The sequence below is a fragment of the Moschus berezovskii genome, chromosome 2, assembly GCF_049115385.1.
Source record: "Moschus berezovskii isolate FMDL1 chromosome 2, NW_MosBer_1.0, whole genome shotgun sequence".
Lineage (NCBI taxonomy): Eukaryota > Metazoa > Chordata > Mammalia > Artiodactyla > Moschidae > Moschus > Moschus berezovskii.
The window spans coordinates 139452194-139467029 of record NC_142461.1 but is presented as its reverse complement, the minus strand read 5'-3'; the positions used below and the strand labels follow the sequence as shown (position 1 = coordinate 139467029).

The window sequence follows — 14836 nt, the reverse complement described above, 5'->3', positions numbered from 1 at the left end:
TATTCTGCAAACTGAACACACTTAACATGTGTCTTTTGGCTAATATATATACCAAAGAAACCAACATAACAGCCATTAGGATAATGAATATATCCACCATGTCAGCAGTTTACTCATGTCCATATTCTTTTCTCCCTATCCCTCCTCCTGTCACCCCATCCCACCCCCAGGAGACCATTCATTGCTTTCCTTTCACTGTATAGTTTTTATATTTTCTATAAATGTAATCATATAACATGTATTTTTTTAACAGACTGCTTCCATTCAATACAATTATTTTAAGATTCTTCAACATTGGTGTGTTCATTCTTCAATTCTTCAGTGTTGGTATTTTATTCTTCTTTTTTGTTAAGTATAGCTATGCCACAGTGCAGATATCATTCACCTTTGATGGACATTTGCATTGCTTCCAATGGTTGGCTATTAAAAATGAATGTGCTATGAACTTTCATATAAATTATCTATATGCACATTATGCTTTCAGTTATCTTGGATCAATATCTAGGAATGGAATGGCTGAATTATATGACAGGCTAATTTATGGAATATTTGTGTTTTAAGAAACTGTGAAACTGCTTCCCAAAATGGTTGTAACATTTTACAATTCCACCAGTAGTATATGGGAATGCCCATTTCTCCATATTTTCAACACTTAGATTTATTTATTTTCCAGTGGGCATAAAATGGTATCTCATTATGGTTTCAAATTGCATGCCTCTAATGACTAATGATGTTGATCATCTTTTCATGTACTTATTTGCCATTCATACATGCTCTTTCATAAAGTTTTTGTTCAAATAGACTGAGAATGTTTTCTAAGCAAATAAAACTCAAGTAGAAAAAACTGTGCTGGATCAGAAATCAATGAAATGAAGATAAAACATTATTAGTGAAAAGCAATAATACCAAAACTTGGTTCTTTGAGAAGATCAAGAAGATTGGTAAAACTTGGTCAATCTAAATAGGATGGAAAGTAAAAAGGAAATAAAAACACCAATATCAAGAATAAGATCAGCAATATGGCTTTAGATTACACAGACATAAAAAGTACTAGTTTTCTATAGCTGCCATCACAAAGTACTAGAAATTTAGTGGCTTGAAATAGCACCTCTTTATTATATCATGGTTTTCATAGATCAGAAGTATGATGAGCTTGGCTGGTCTCTAATTAGGGCCTAAAAATAATAATAATAAAGATGTTGGCAGGGCTGCATTTCTTTCTAGAGGCTTCAGGACAAAAAGTTTCCCTACTCATTTCAATTATAGACATAATTCAGTTCCTGCTTATTTTGATTGTAGATATAATTCAATGCAAACTAAAGTCCCTACTTCCTTACTTGCTATCACCCAGGAGGTGTTCTTAGTTTTAAGAGGCCACCCACATTTCAAGCTCATGACTCACTTCCTCTGTCTTCAAAGCCAACAATGATGGGTCAAGTCACTCTCACAATTCAAATCTCTCCTACTTCTCCTGCTGCATCTCTCCAATTAACTCTTTTCTCTTCCACTTCCATTTTAAGGGCCAATGTCATTACATTGAGCACACCTGGATAATCTAGGAAAATTTCCCTGTTTTAAGGTTTGTAACCTTAATTTTAACTACAAAGTCCCGTCTGCCATATGACATAACATACACAGGTATTAACATCACATATTAGGAAGTAGACATCTTTGAGGGGCCACATATAGATTAATTTGGGAAGAATTAGCATTTTAACAATATTCAGTCTTTAAGAAGTCTACGAACATGATATATGTCTCTATTTATTAAGGTCTTCTTTAGTTTTTCCTAAGAATGTTTTGTAGAAATTCCAGAACTTATATGGAAATACAAAGGACCTAGAATAACCAATACAAACTTGAAAAAGAAGAGCAAAATTAGAGAACATACATTACCTAATCAAAACAGTATCAGTTCAGTTCAGTCACTCAGTCGTGTTACATTAATATAGTCAAACTGATCAATGGAGAGTCCAGAAATAAACCCACAAGTTAAAGATCAGATGATTTGCAAGTAAAGTTCAACAACAGTTCAGTGAAGAAATTGTAATTATTTTCATGAATGGTGCTGAAACAATTGGATATTCACAAGCAAAAAAAAAAAAAGTTTACTTTGATCCATTTATTGAATCATACACAAAAGTTAGCTATGTGGACAATGAAAAGTGAAAGTGTTAGTCACTCAGTCATGTCTGACTCTGCAACCCTATGGACTATAGCCCACCAGGTTCTTATGTCTGTGGGATTTCCCAGTCAAGAATACTGAAGTAGGTAGCCATTCCCTTCTCCAAAAGATCTTCCTGACCCAGGGATAGAACCTGTGTTTTCTGCATTTCTGGCAAATTCTTTGCTATCTGAGCCACCAGGAAAACCCACGTAGAAAATAAGGCTAAATGTAAAATTTGTAATTTTAAAACTGCTACAATAAACATATACAAAAACTTCTTTGATCTTGGGTTAAGTTTTCTTCAGTTCAGTTCAGTTCAGTTCAGTCACTCAGTTGTTTCCATTTCTTTGCGACCCCATGAATCGCAGCATGCCAGGCCTCCCTGTCCATTACAAACTCCCGGAATTTACCCAAACTCATGTGCATCGAGTTGGTGAGGCCATCCAACCATCTCATCCTCTGTCATCCCCTTCTCCTCGTGCCCCCAATCCCTCCCAGCATCAGAGTCTTTTCCAATGAGTCAACTCTTCGCATGAGGTGGACAAAGTATTGGAGTTTCAGCCTCAGCATCAGTCCTTCCAATGAACACCCAACACTGGTCTTGTTTAGGATGGACTGGTTGGATCTCTTTGCAGTCCAAGGGACTCACAAGAGTCTTCTCCAACACCACAGATCAAAAGTATCAATTCTTTGGCACTCAGCTTTCTTCACAGTCCAACTCTCACATCCATACATGACCACTGGAAAAACCATAGCCTTGACTAGACAGACCTTGGTTGGCGAAGTAATGTCTCTGCTTTTTAATATGCTATCTAGATTGGTCATAACTTTCCTTCCAAGGAGTTCAGTTCAGTTCAGTCGCTCAGTCTTGTCCAACTCTCCGCGACCCCATGAATCACAGCACGCCAGGCCTCCCTATCCATCACCAACTCCCGGAGTACACTCAAACTCATATCCACAGAGTCGGTGATGCCATCCAGCCATCTCATTCTCTGTCGTCCCCTTCTCCTCCCGCCCCCAACCTTTCCCAGCATCAGAGTCTTTTCCAGTGAGTCAACTCGTCGCATGAGGTGGCCAAAGTATTGCAGTTTCAGCTTTAGCATCAGTCCTTCCAATGAACATCCAGGATTGATCTCCTTTAAAATGGACTGTTTGGATCTCCTTGCGGTACAAGGGACTCTCAAGAGTCTTCTCCAACACCACAGTTCAAAAGCATCGATTCTTCGGCGATCAGCTTTCTTCACAGTCCAACTCTCACATCCATACATGACCACGGTAAAAACCATTGCCTTGACTAGACGGACCTTGGTTGGCAAAGTAATGTCTCTGCTTTTTAATATACTATCAAGATTGGTCATAACTTTCCTTCCAAGGAGAAAGCGTCTTTTAATTTCACGGCTGCAATCAGCATCTGCAGTGATTTTGGAGCCCAAAAAACCAAAGTCTGACACTGTTTCCACTGTTTTTCCATCTATTTCCCATGAAGTGGTGGGACCAGATGCCATGATCTTTGTTTTCTGAATGTTGAGCTTCAAGCCAACCTTTTCACTCTCCTCTTTCACTTTTATCAAGAGGCTTTTGAGTTCCTCTTCACTTTCTGCCATAAGGGTAGTGTCATCTGCATATCTGAGGTTATTGATATTTCCAAGAAGTAAGCGTCTTTTAATTTCATGGCTGCAATCACCATCTGCAGTGATTTTGGAGCCCAAAAAAATAAAGTCTGACACTGTTTCCCCATCTATTTCCCATGAAGTGATGGGACCAGATGCCATGATCTTAGTTTTCTGAATGTTTTCTTAGAAACACTAAAAGCATGTATCCATAAAAGAAAACTCTCATACTGAACTTTATTAAAATAATAAATTGTGCTTTTTAAAATTAATTAATTTATTTTAATTGGAGGCTAATTACTTTACAATATTGTAGTGGCTTTACCATACATTCATATGAATCCACCACGGGTGTACATGTGTTCCCTGTCCTGAACTCCCCTCCCACCTTCTCCCCTTCCCATCCCTCAGGGTCATCCCAGTGCACCAACCCTGAGCTCCCTGTCTCATGCATCAAACCTGGACTGGTGATTTGTTTCACACATGTTAATATACATGTTTCAATGCTATTCTCTCAAATCATCCCACTGTCACCTTCTCCCACAGAGTTCAAAAGGCTGTTATAGACATCTGTATCTCTTTTGCTGTCTCGCATACAGGGTTATCATTACCATCTTTCTAAATTCCATATATATGCGTTAGTACACTATATTGGTGTTTTTCTTTCTGGCTTACTTCACTCTGTATAATAGGCTCCAGTTTCATCCACCTCATTCTTTTTAAAATGCAGGCAAGCCATAGACCAGCAGGAAAAATCTGTAAGTCATCTAGGACTCATATCCAGAAGACTTTTTTTTTTAATTTTCAAAACTAAAAAATGAGTAAATAATCCAATTGCAATAGGGAATATTTTGAACAGATACCTCACCAAAGAAGACATAAGGAGGTTAAAAAGCACATGAAAAGATGCTGAATCTCACTAGTAACCAGGGAAATGCAAAGTAAAACCATGTGACATTTCACTGTGTACCTTACAATGTGTAAAGTAGAAAAGATCAAACAAACCAAGTGTTGATAAGGATATAGAGGAACTGGAAACCTCACAAACCACTGGTGGAATTGTAAGATGATGCACCACTTTGGGAAACATTTTGGAAGTTTTTTTTTAACATATTATTCATAAATCCACTGAATGATCCAACCAATCCACTTTTAGGTATTACCACAAAAGGAATTAAAGTATATGATGATACAATTGAAGAAAAATGTTCACTGCAGTTGTCATAATCAAAAATTAGAAATAATTCAATGTCCATCAATAGATGAAAGGATGTAAAAATTGTGGCACAGTCAAACCATAGAATAGTACTCAACAATAAAGAGGAATTGACTATTGATGTATACTACCACATGGATAAAACTCATAATTATGCTGAATGAAGGAAGTCAGACAAAAAAATAGTACATTCACAAATTTTTATATAAACCTCTAGAAAATAAAGTACTAGACTCTGACAAAGTATAGTCCATGGGTCAAATCTGGCCTACTGCCTGTTTTTATATATAAAAATTTTATTAGAACATATCACAACCATTTGCTTACACATTTTGATGGCTGTTTTAGTACTATAGCAGCAGTGTTTATAACAGAGTGTAAGACTTACATAGCCTCAAATATTTATGCTCTCTGGCCCTTTACAAAAGCAAAACTGAATTATTATACTACACACCTGAAACTTGAACCCAGGATGGGAATTCCAGACCACCCTACCTGTCTCCTGAAAAAGATATATGCAACTCAAGAAGCAATAGCTAGAATCAGACATGGAACAATGGTCTGGTTAAAAACTGGGAAAGGAGCACAACAAGGCTGTATGTTGTTACCCATCAATTTAACTTATATGCAAAGAACATCATGTGAAATGCCAGCCTGGATGAATTACAAACTGGAAACAAGATTGCCAGGAGAAATATTAACAACCTCAGATGTGCAGGTGATATCACTCTAATGGCTGAAAGAGAAGAGAAACTAAAGAGCCTCTTGATAAAAGTGAAAGTGGACAGTGAAAAAGCTGGCTTAAAGCTCAACATTCAAAAACTAAGATCATGGCATCCGGTCTCATCAGTTCACTTCAGCTGCTCAGTCATGTCTGACTCTTTGCGACCCCATGGACTGCAGCATGCCAGGATTCCCTCTCCATAATCTACTCCCAGAGCTTTCTCAAGCTCATGTCCATTGAGTCAGTGGTGCCATCCAATGATCTCATCCTCTGTCGTCCCCTTCTCCTCCAGCCTTCAATATTCCCCAGCATCAGGGTCTTTTCCAGTGAATCACTTCTTCTCATCAGGTGGCCAAAGTATTGGACTCTCAACTTTAGCATCAGTCCTTCATATGAATATTCAGGACTAATTTCCTTTAGGATGGACTGGTTGGATCTCCTTGCAGTCCAAGGGACTCTCAAGAGTCTTCAACACCACAGTTCAAAAGCATCAATTCTTCGGTGCTCAGCTTTCCTTGTAGTCCAACTCTCACATCCATACATGACTACTGGTAAAACCATAGCTTTGACTAGACGGATCTTTGTTGGCAAAATATTATCTCTGCTTTTAAATATGTTGTCTAGGTTAGTCTTAACTTTTCTTCCAAGGAGTAAGCATCTTTTAATTTCATTGCTGCAGTCACCATATGCAGTGATTTTGGAGCCCCCCAAAATAAAGTCTCTCACTGTTTCCACTGTTTTCCCATTTGTTTCCCATGAAGTGATGGGACCAGATGCCACGATCTGAATGTTGAGTTTTAAGCTAACTTTTTCACACTCTTCTTTCATTTTCATCAACAGGCTCTTTAGTTCTTCTTCGCTTTATACCATATACTGCTGCTGCTGCTGCTGCTGCTGCTGCTGCTGCTGCTGCTAAGTCGCTTCAGTCGTGTCCAACTCTGTGCGACCCCATAGATGGCAGCCCAACAGGCTCCGCCATCCCTGGGATTCTCCAGGCAAGAATATTGGAGTGGGTTGCCATTTCCTTCTCCAATGCGTGAAAGTGAAAAATGAAAGTGAAGTCACTCAGTCTTGTCCGACTAGTAGCGACCCCATGGACTGTAGCCCACCAGGCTCCTCTGTCCATGGGATTTTCTAGGCAAGAGTACTGGAGTGGCTTGCCATTGCTGTCTCCTTATACCATATCCAAAAATTAAATGAAATATAGACTTAAATACAAGACCAAAAACTATAAAATTCCCAAGGAAAACTTAAGGGAAAATCTTTATGATGTTGAACTTGCCAATATTTTCGTGGCTATGACACCAAGAGCTCAGGCCACAAAAGCAAAAATAGACAAATGAGACTACATGAAACTAGTCAAAACTTTTGTTTATCAAAGGACACAATCATTAACTTAAAAACGCATACCATGGAATAGGCAAAAATATCTGGAAATCACATATCTGAAAATAAGTTAATATCCAAAATACATAAAGAACTCATCAGTTTAGTTCAGTTGCTCAGTCGTGTCAGACTCTTTGAGACCCCATGAACTGCAGGACACCATGCCTCCCTGTCCATCACCAACTCCTGGAGCCTACCCAAACTCATGGCCATTGAGTCAGTGATGCCATCCAACCATCTCATCCTCTGTCATCCCCTTCTCCTCCTGCCCTCAATCTTTCCCAGAACTCCTGCAACTCAACAACAACAACAACAACAAATCAAATAACCTAATTTAAAATGGGCAGAGGAAATTAACAGACATTTCTCCAAAGATTGTATTCAAATGGCCAGTAACAAGATGAGAAGATTTCCCAGCATAGCTAATCATTGGAGAGATGCATATCAAAATGACAATGTGCTGGGAGCCAAAACGCGAGAGGACAAGACCTGAGAAGTAAGGCAGATTAGGACTTCAGGGATTTCAAAAAGCTGCCCCGGCGCTCACCTTAAAGATGATATCTGTCTTTCTGATGCTTATCTTTCTGACTGCTCTTTTTCTGCTGCTGCTGCTGCTAGTCACTTCAGTCGTGTCCGATTCTGTGTGACCCCATAGACGGAAGCCCACCAGGCTCCTCCGTCCCTGGGATTCTCCAGGCAAGAACACTGGAGTGGGTTGCCATTTCCTTCTCCAACGCATGAAAGTGAAAATTGAAAGAGAAGTCACTCAGTCGTGTCCGACTAGTAGCGACCCCACGGACTGCAGGCTACCAGGCTCCTCCATCCATGGGATTTTCCAGCAAGAGTACTGGAGTGGCTTGCCATTGCTCCTTAATTTCTGTGACACAGGCAGAAGGCCTTCCCCAATCTCTTTCCAAATAAAATCAACTTGTTTATGCTCTTGGCACTAATGCACATGACTGCTCACAACACCTTAATCATAAATAGCGTAAAGTACCTGATCACCCAATAATCCCTAATAAATGCAGAGCCCTTTGGGGGGTGAAGATGCCCTATAAGAGAATATAAAAAATATTATTCTAGAAGTTGTTACTGAATCAACGTGTCCTAGCTGTGTTTTTGCTCTTGATGTAGAAATTATACATCACCAGATGGTCAACACCGATATCAGTTTGATTATATTCTTTGCAGCCAAAGATGGAGAAGCTCTATACAGATAGCAAAAACAAGACCAGGAGCTGACTGTGGCTCAGATCATGAACTCCTTATCGCCAAATTGAGACTGAAATTGAAGAAAGTAGGGAAAACCACTAGACCATTCAGGTATGACCTAAATCAAATCACTTACGATTATACAGTGGAAGTGAGAAATAGATTTAAGGGACTAGATCTGATAGATAGAGTGCCTGATGAACTCTGGACAGAGGTTCGTGACATTGTACAGGAGACAGGGACCAAGACCATCCCCATGGAAAAGAAATGCAAAAAAGCAAAATGACTGTCTGAGGAGGCGTTACAAATAGCTGTGAAAAGAAGAGAAGCGAAAAGTAAAGGAGGAAAGGAAAGATATAAGCATCTGAATGCAGAGTTCCAAAGAATAGCAAGGAGAGATAAGAAAGCCTTCCTCAGCGATCAATGCAAAAAAATAGAGGAAAACAACAGAATAGGAAAAACAAGACATCTCTTCAAGAAAATTAGAGATATCAAGGGAACATTTCATGCAAAGATGGGCTCGATAAAGGACAGAAATGGTATGGACCTAACAGAAGCAGAAGATATTAAGAAGAGGTGGTAAGAATACACAGAAGAACTGTACAAAAAAGATCTTCACGACGAAGATAATCACAATGGCGTGATCACTCACCTGGAACCAGACATCTTGGAATGTGAAATCAAGTGGGCCTTAGAGAGCATCACGACGAACAAAGCTAGTGGAGGTGATGGAATTCCAATTCAGCTATTTCAAATCTTGAAAGATGATGCTGTGAAAGTGCTGCACTCAATATACCAGCAAATTTGGAAAACTCAGCACTGGCCACAGGACTGGAAAAGATCAGTCTTCATTCCAATCCCAAAGAAAGGCAATGCCAAAGAATGCTCAAACTACTGCACAATTGCACTCATCTCACAAGCTAGTAAAGTCATGCTCAAAGTTCTCCAAGCTAGGCTTCAGCAATATGTGAACCGTGACTCCCACATGTTCAAGCAGGTTTTAGAAAAAGCAGAGGAACCAGAGATCAAATTGCCAACATCCGCTGGATCATGCAGAAAGCAAGAGAGTTCCAGAAAAACATCTATTTCTGCTTCAATGACTATGCCAAAGCCTTTGACTGTGTGGATCACAATAAACTGTGGAACATTCTGAAAGAGATGGGAATACCAGACCATCTAACCTGCCTCTTGAGAAACCTGTATGCAGGTCAGGAAGCAACAGTTAGAACTGGACATGGAACAACAGACTGGTTCCAAATAGGAAAAGGAGTACGTCAAGGTTGTATATTGTCACCTTGCTTATTTAACTTATATGCAGAGTACATCATGAGGAACGCTGGGCTGGAAGAAGCACAAGCTGGAATCAAGATTGCCGGGAGAAATATCAATAACCTCAGATATGCAGATGACACCACCCTTATGGCAGAAAGTGAAGAGGAACTCAATGGCCTCTTGATGAAAGTGAAAGAGGAGAGTGAAAAAGTTGGCTTGAAGCTCAACATTCAGAAAACTAAGATCATGGCATCTGGTCCCATCACTTCTTGGGAAATAGATAGGGAAACAGTGGAAACCTTGTCAGACTTTATTTTTTGGGGCTCCAAAATCACTGCAGATGCTGATTGCAGCCATGAAATTAAAAGACGCTTTCTCCTTGGAAGGAAAGTTATGACCAGCCTAGATAGCATATTAAAAAGCAAAGACATTACTTTGCCAACCAAGGTCCGTCTAGTCCAGGCTATGGTTTTTCCCGTAGTCATGTATGGATGTGAGAGTTGGACTGTGAAGAAAGCTGATCGCCGAAGAATTGATGCTTTTGAACTGTGGTGCTGGAGAAGACTCTTGAGAGTCCCCTGGACTGCAAGGAGATCCAACCAGTCCATTCTAAAGGAGATCAATCCTGGGTGTTCATTGGAAGGACTGATGCAAAAGCTGAAACTCCAATACTTTGGCCACCTCATGCGACGAGTTGACTCACTGGAAAAGACTCTGATGCTGGGAGCGATTGGGGGTAGGAGGAGATGGGAACGACAGAGAATGAGATGGCTGGATGGCATCACCGACTCGATGGACATGAGTTTGAGTGAACTTCGGGAGTTGGTGATGGACAGGGAGGCCTGGCGTGCTGTGGTTCATGGGGTCGCTAAGATTCGACACGACTGAGAGACTGAACTGAACTGAACTGATAGTTAGAATTTAGAATAATAAGAGTTTAGACGGAGGAGACTGGTGGGCTGCAGTCCATGGGGTCACGAAGAGTCGGACACGACTAAGCGACTTCACTTTCACTTTTCACTTTCATGCATTGGAGAAGGAAATGGCAACACACTCCAGTATCCTTGCCTGGAGAATCCCAGGGACAGGGGAGCCTGTTGGGCTGCCATCTATGGGGTCTCACAGAGTCAGACACGACTGAAGTGACTTAGCAGCAGCAGCAGCAGCCCTAGTGTAGTAACCATAAGACAACCGAGGCTTTTAACCAGGAATGCAAGGCAGAGGCTGCCTCACTGGAGCCGCAGAGTCTGTGTGTAGTAACTAAAAAGAACTGACCATTATGTTAAATTTCTAATATGCTGCAACCTGCTGAACCTTTACCTTATGAAATTATAACTTTTCTGTTTTCTGTTTAGCACAAGGCAAGTGGAAAAATAAGAATAGCTTGGAAAAAACAACTTTGCATTCACCTAGCTTGTAAGAAAAGGTCATGATATGTTAATAGGCCTCAAGGCCAGAAGATAATATATTAATATCTACTATAAAAAAGACTCTAGTAAACAGAGAAGTATGCGGAAAGCATTCTGGTTTTGTAAAGGGCAAACTGACGTAATGTTAAGCTGACTTTGCTCACTTCCCCCTTTAGAATTGTACTAGTTTAGGGTACATAAACACTGATGTAAAAAAATAAAATAGTCTTGATTCAGCACTCAACCAAGACTCTACTCGCTTTGTTTTCTTCCTTTTCTCGCCAACGCTGCTCATCCTGAGGGTATCCCTGGACTCAACCAAAGCAGGGACTTCGGTAACAATGAGAAATCGTCTTTCACCTGTTAGGATGACTACTATCAAAAGGCAACACAAAATGTTGGTGGGGATGTGTAGAAATTGAAACATTTATGCACTATTGGTGTTTCTAAAGTGATTCAACCATTATGGAAAATAGTATGGAAGTTCCTCAAAATACTTAAAATGTAACAACCATTTGATTCAGCAAACTCTCTTTTGGGTGTACATACAAAAGAACTGAAGCACGGTCTCAAAAATTATTTGCATACCCACCTTCATAGAACACTACTCATAATAGCCAAGAGGTAGAATCAACCCAAATACCCATTAATGGATGAATGGATAAACAAAAATGGTATAGTCGTATGCTGCTGCTGAGTTACTTCAGTCTTGTCCGATTCTGTGTGACCCCAGAGATGGCAGCCCACCAGGCTCCCCCGTCCCTGGGATTCTCCAAGCAAGAACACTGGAGTGTGTTGCCATTTCCTTCTCCAATGCATGAGAGTAAAAAGTGAAAGTGAAGTCGCTCAGTCGTCCGACTCTTAGCGATCCCATGGACTGCAGCCTACCAGGCTCCTCTGTCCATGGTATTTTCCAGGCAACAGTACTGGAGTGGCTTACCATTGCCTTCTAGAATATAATTCAGACTTAAAAAGGAAGGAAATTGTATCACATTCTACAGCATGGATGAACCTTGAGAATTTTATGCTAAGTGAAATAAGCCAGTCAGTAAAAGATAAATACTGTATCATTTCACTTTTATGAAGTGTCTAAAGTAGTCAAACTCATACAAAACAGAGTGTAGAATAGTGGTTACCGAGGTATTTAATGAATAAAAGTTTAAGACTTGGAAGACAAAAAAATTCTGAAGATCCATGTCGCAGCAATGTGAATATATACGTAAAAGTACTAAAGTATGCACTTTAAAATGGCTAACACAGTGAAGAAGAAGAAAAATAAGGAAGAAGAGGGGAGAGAGGAAGAAGGAAGGAGAGAGGAGGAAGAGGAAAAGAAAGAAAAAGAGGAGGGGAGGAGAGGGAGGAAAGAGAGGAGGAGAAGGTAGGGGGAGGAGGGGGGAAAGAGGAAAAAGACCAAAGTCTAAAAAGACCAAAGTCTAAAACTGAAAAGTATAATTACTGAAGCAAAGATTCACTAGGGTTCAAAAGAAACTTTGAGCATGCACAAGAAAGAATTGATGAATTTAAAAATAGGACAATTGAAAGTATTGACTCTGAGAAGCAGAAAGAGTGAAGAAAAGTGAACACAGACTAAGAAATGGACAAACATATGGAAGTTCCAGAAGAATGAGAGAAAGCGGACAAGAGAATAGTTGAAGAAATAACGGCAGAACTTTGCAAATAAGAGATTAGAAATAAAATAGAGAATATCAACAAAACCAAAATTTGACTCTTTCTAAAGATCAACCATTCAATACCCAGTTGTGGATTTGACTGGTGATAGAAGCAAGGTCCGATGCTCTAAAGAGCAATATTGCATAGGAATCTGGAATGTTAGGTCCACGAATCAAGGCAAATTGGAAGTGGTCAAACAGGAGATCACAAGAGTGAACGTAGACATTCTAGGAATCAGTAAACTAAAATGGACTGGAATGGGTGAATTTAACTCAGATGACCATTATATCTACTACTGTGGGCAGGAATCCCTTAGAAGAAATGGAGTAGCCATCATGGTCAACAAAAGAGTCCGAAATGCAGTACTTGGATGCAATCTCAAAAACGACAGAATGATCTCTGTTCGATTCCAAGGCAAACCATTCAATATTACAGTAATCCAAGCCTAGGCCCCAACCAGTAACACTGAAGAAGCTGAAGTTGAACGGTTCTATGAAGACCTACAAGACCTTTTAGAACTAACACCCAAAAAAGATGTCCTTTTCATTATAGGGGCGTGGAATGCAAAAGTAGGAAGTCAAGAAACACCTGGAGTAACAGGCAAATTTGGTCTTGGAGCACGGAATGAAGCAGGGCAAAGGCTAATAGAGTTTTGCCAAGGGAACGCACTGGTCATAGCAAACATCCTCTTCCAACAACACAAGAGAAGACTCTACACATGGACATCACCAGATGGTCAACACCGAAATCAGATTGATTCTATTCTTTGCAGCCAAAGATGGAGAAGCTGTATACAGTTAGCAAAAACAAGACCAGGAGCTGACTGTGGCTCAGATCATGAACTCCTTATTGCGAAATTCAGGCTTAAATTGAAGAAAGTAGGGAAAACCACTAGACAATTCAGATATGACCTAAATCAAATCACTTACGATTATACAGTGGAAGTGAGAAATAGATTTAAGGGACTAGATCTGATAGATAGAGTGCCTGATGAACTCTGGACGGAGGTTCGTGACATTGTACAGGAGACAGGGACCAAGACCATCCCCATGGAAAAGAAATGCAAAAAAGCAAAATGGCTGTCTGAGGAGGCCTTACAAGTAGCTGTGAAAAGAAGAGAAGCGAAAAACAAAGGAGAAAAGGAAAGATATAAGCATCTGAATGCAGAGTTCCAAAGAATAGCAAGGAGAGATAAGAAAGCCTTCCTCAGCGATCAATGCAAAGAAATAGAGGAAAACAACAGAATAGGAAAAACAAGAGATCTCTTCAAGAAAATTAGAGATCCCAAGGGAACATTTCATGCAATGATGGGCTCGATAAAGGAAAGAAATGGTATGGACCTAACAGAAGCAGAAGATATTAAGAAGAGGTGGCAAGAATACACAGAAGAACTGTACAAAAAAGATCTTCACGACCAAGATAGTCACGATAACGTGATCACTGACCTAGAGCCAGACATCTTGGAATGTGAAGTCAAGTGGGCCTTAGAAAGCATCACTAGAAACAAAGCTAGTTGAGGTGATGGAATTCCAGTTGAGTTCTTTCAAATCTTGAAAGATGATGCTGTGAAAGTGCTGCACTCAATATGCCAGCAAATTTGGAAAACTCAGCAGTGGTGACAGCACTGGAAAATTCAGTCTTCATTCCAATCCCAAAGAAAGGCAATGCCAAAGAATGCTCAAACTACCGCACAATTAAACTCATCTCACACGCTAATAAAGTCATGCTCAAAATTCTCCAAGCCAGCCTTCAGCAATATGTGAACCGTGAACTCCCAGATGTTCAAGCAGGTATAAGAAAAGGTAGAGGCACTAGAGATAAAATTGCCAACATCCACTGGATCATGGAGAAAGCAAGAGAGTTCCAGAAAAACATCTATTCCTGCTTCATTGACTATGCCAAAGCGTTTGACTGTGTGGATCACATTAGACTGTGGAAAATTCTGAAAAAGGTGGGAATACCAGACCACCTGACCTGCCTCTTGAGAAACCTGTATGCAGGTCAGGAAGCAACAGTCAGAACTGTACATGGAACAACAAACTGGTTCCAAATAGGAAAAGGAGTACATCAAGGTTGTATATTGTCACCCTGCTTATTTAACTTATATGCAGAGTACATCATGAGGAACGCTGGACTGGAAGAAGCACAAGCTGGAATCAAGATTGCTGG

At 40.1% G+C, this 14836-nt stretch overlaps 1 protein-coding gene across 1 annotated transcript in view; it reads right to left on the bottom strand.

The window, feature by feature from the left end:
- OCA2 (OCA2 melanosomal transmembrane protein) overlaps positions 1-14836 on the bottom strand; it is a 291387-nt gene that overhangs the window by 86973 nt on the left and 189578 nt on the right. The window lies entirely within an intron of this gene.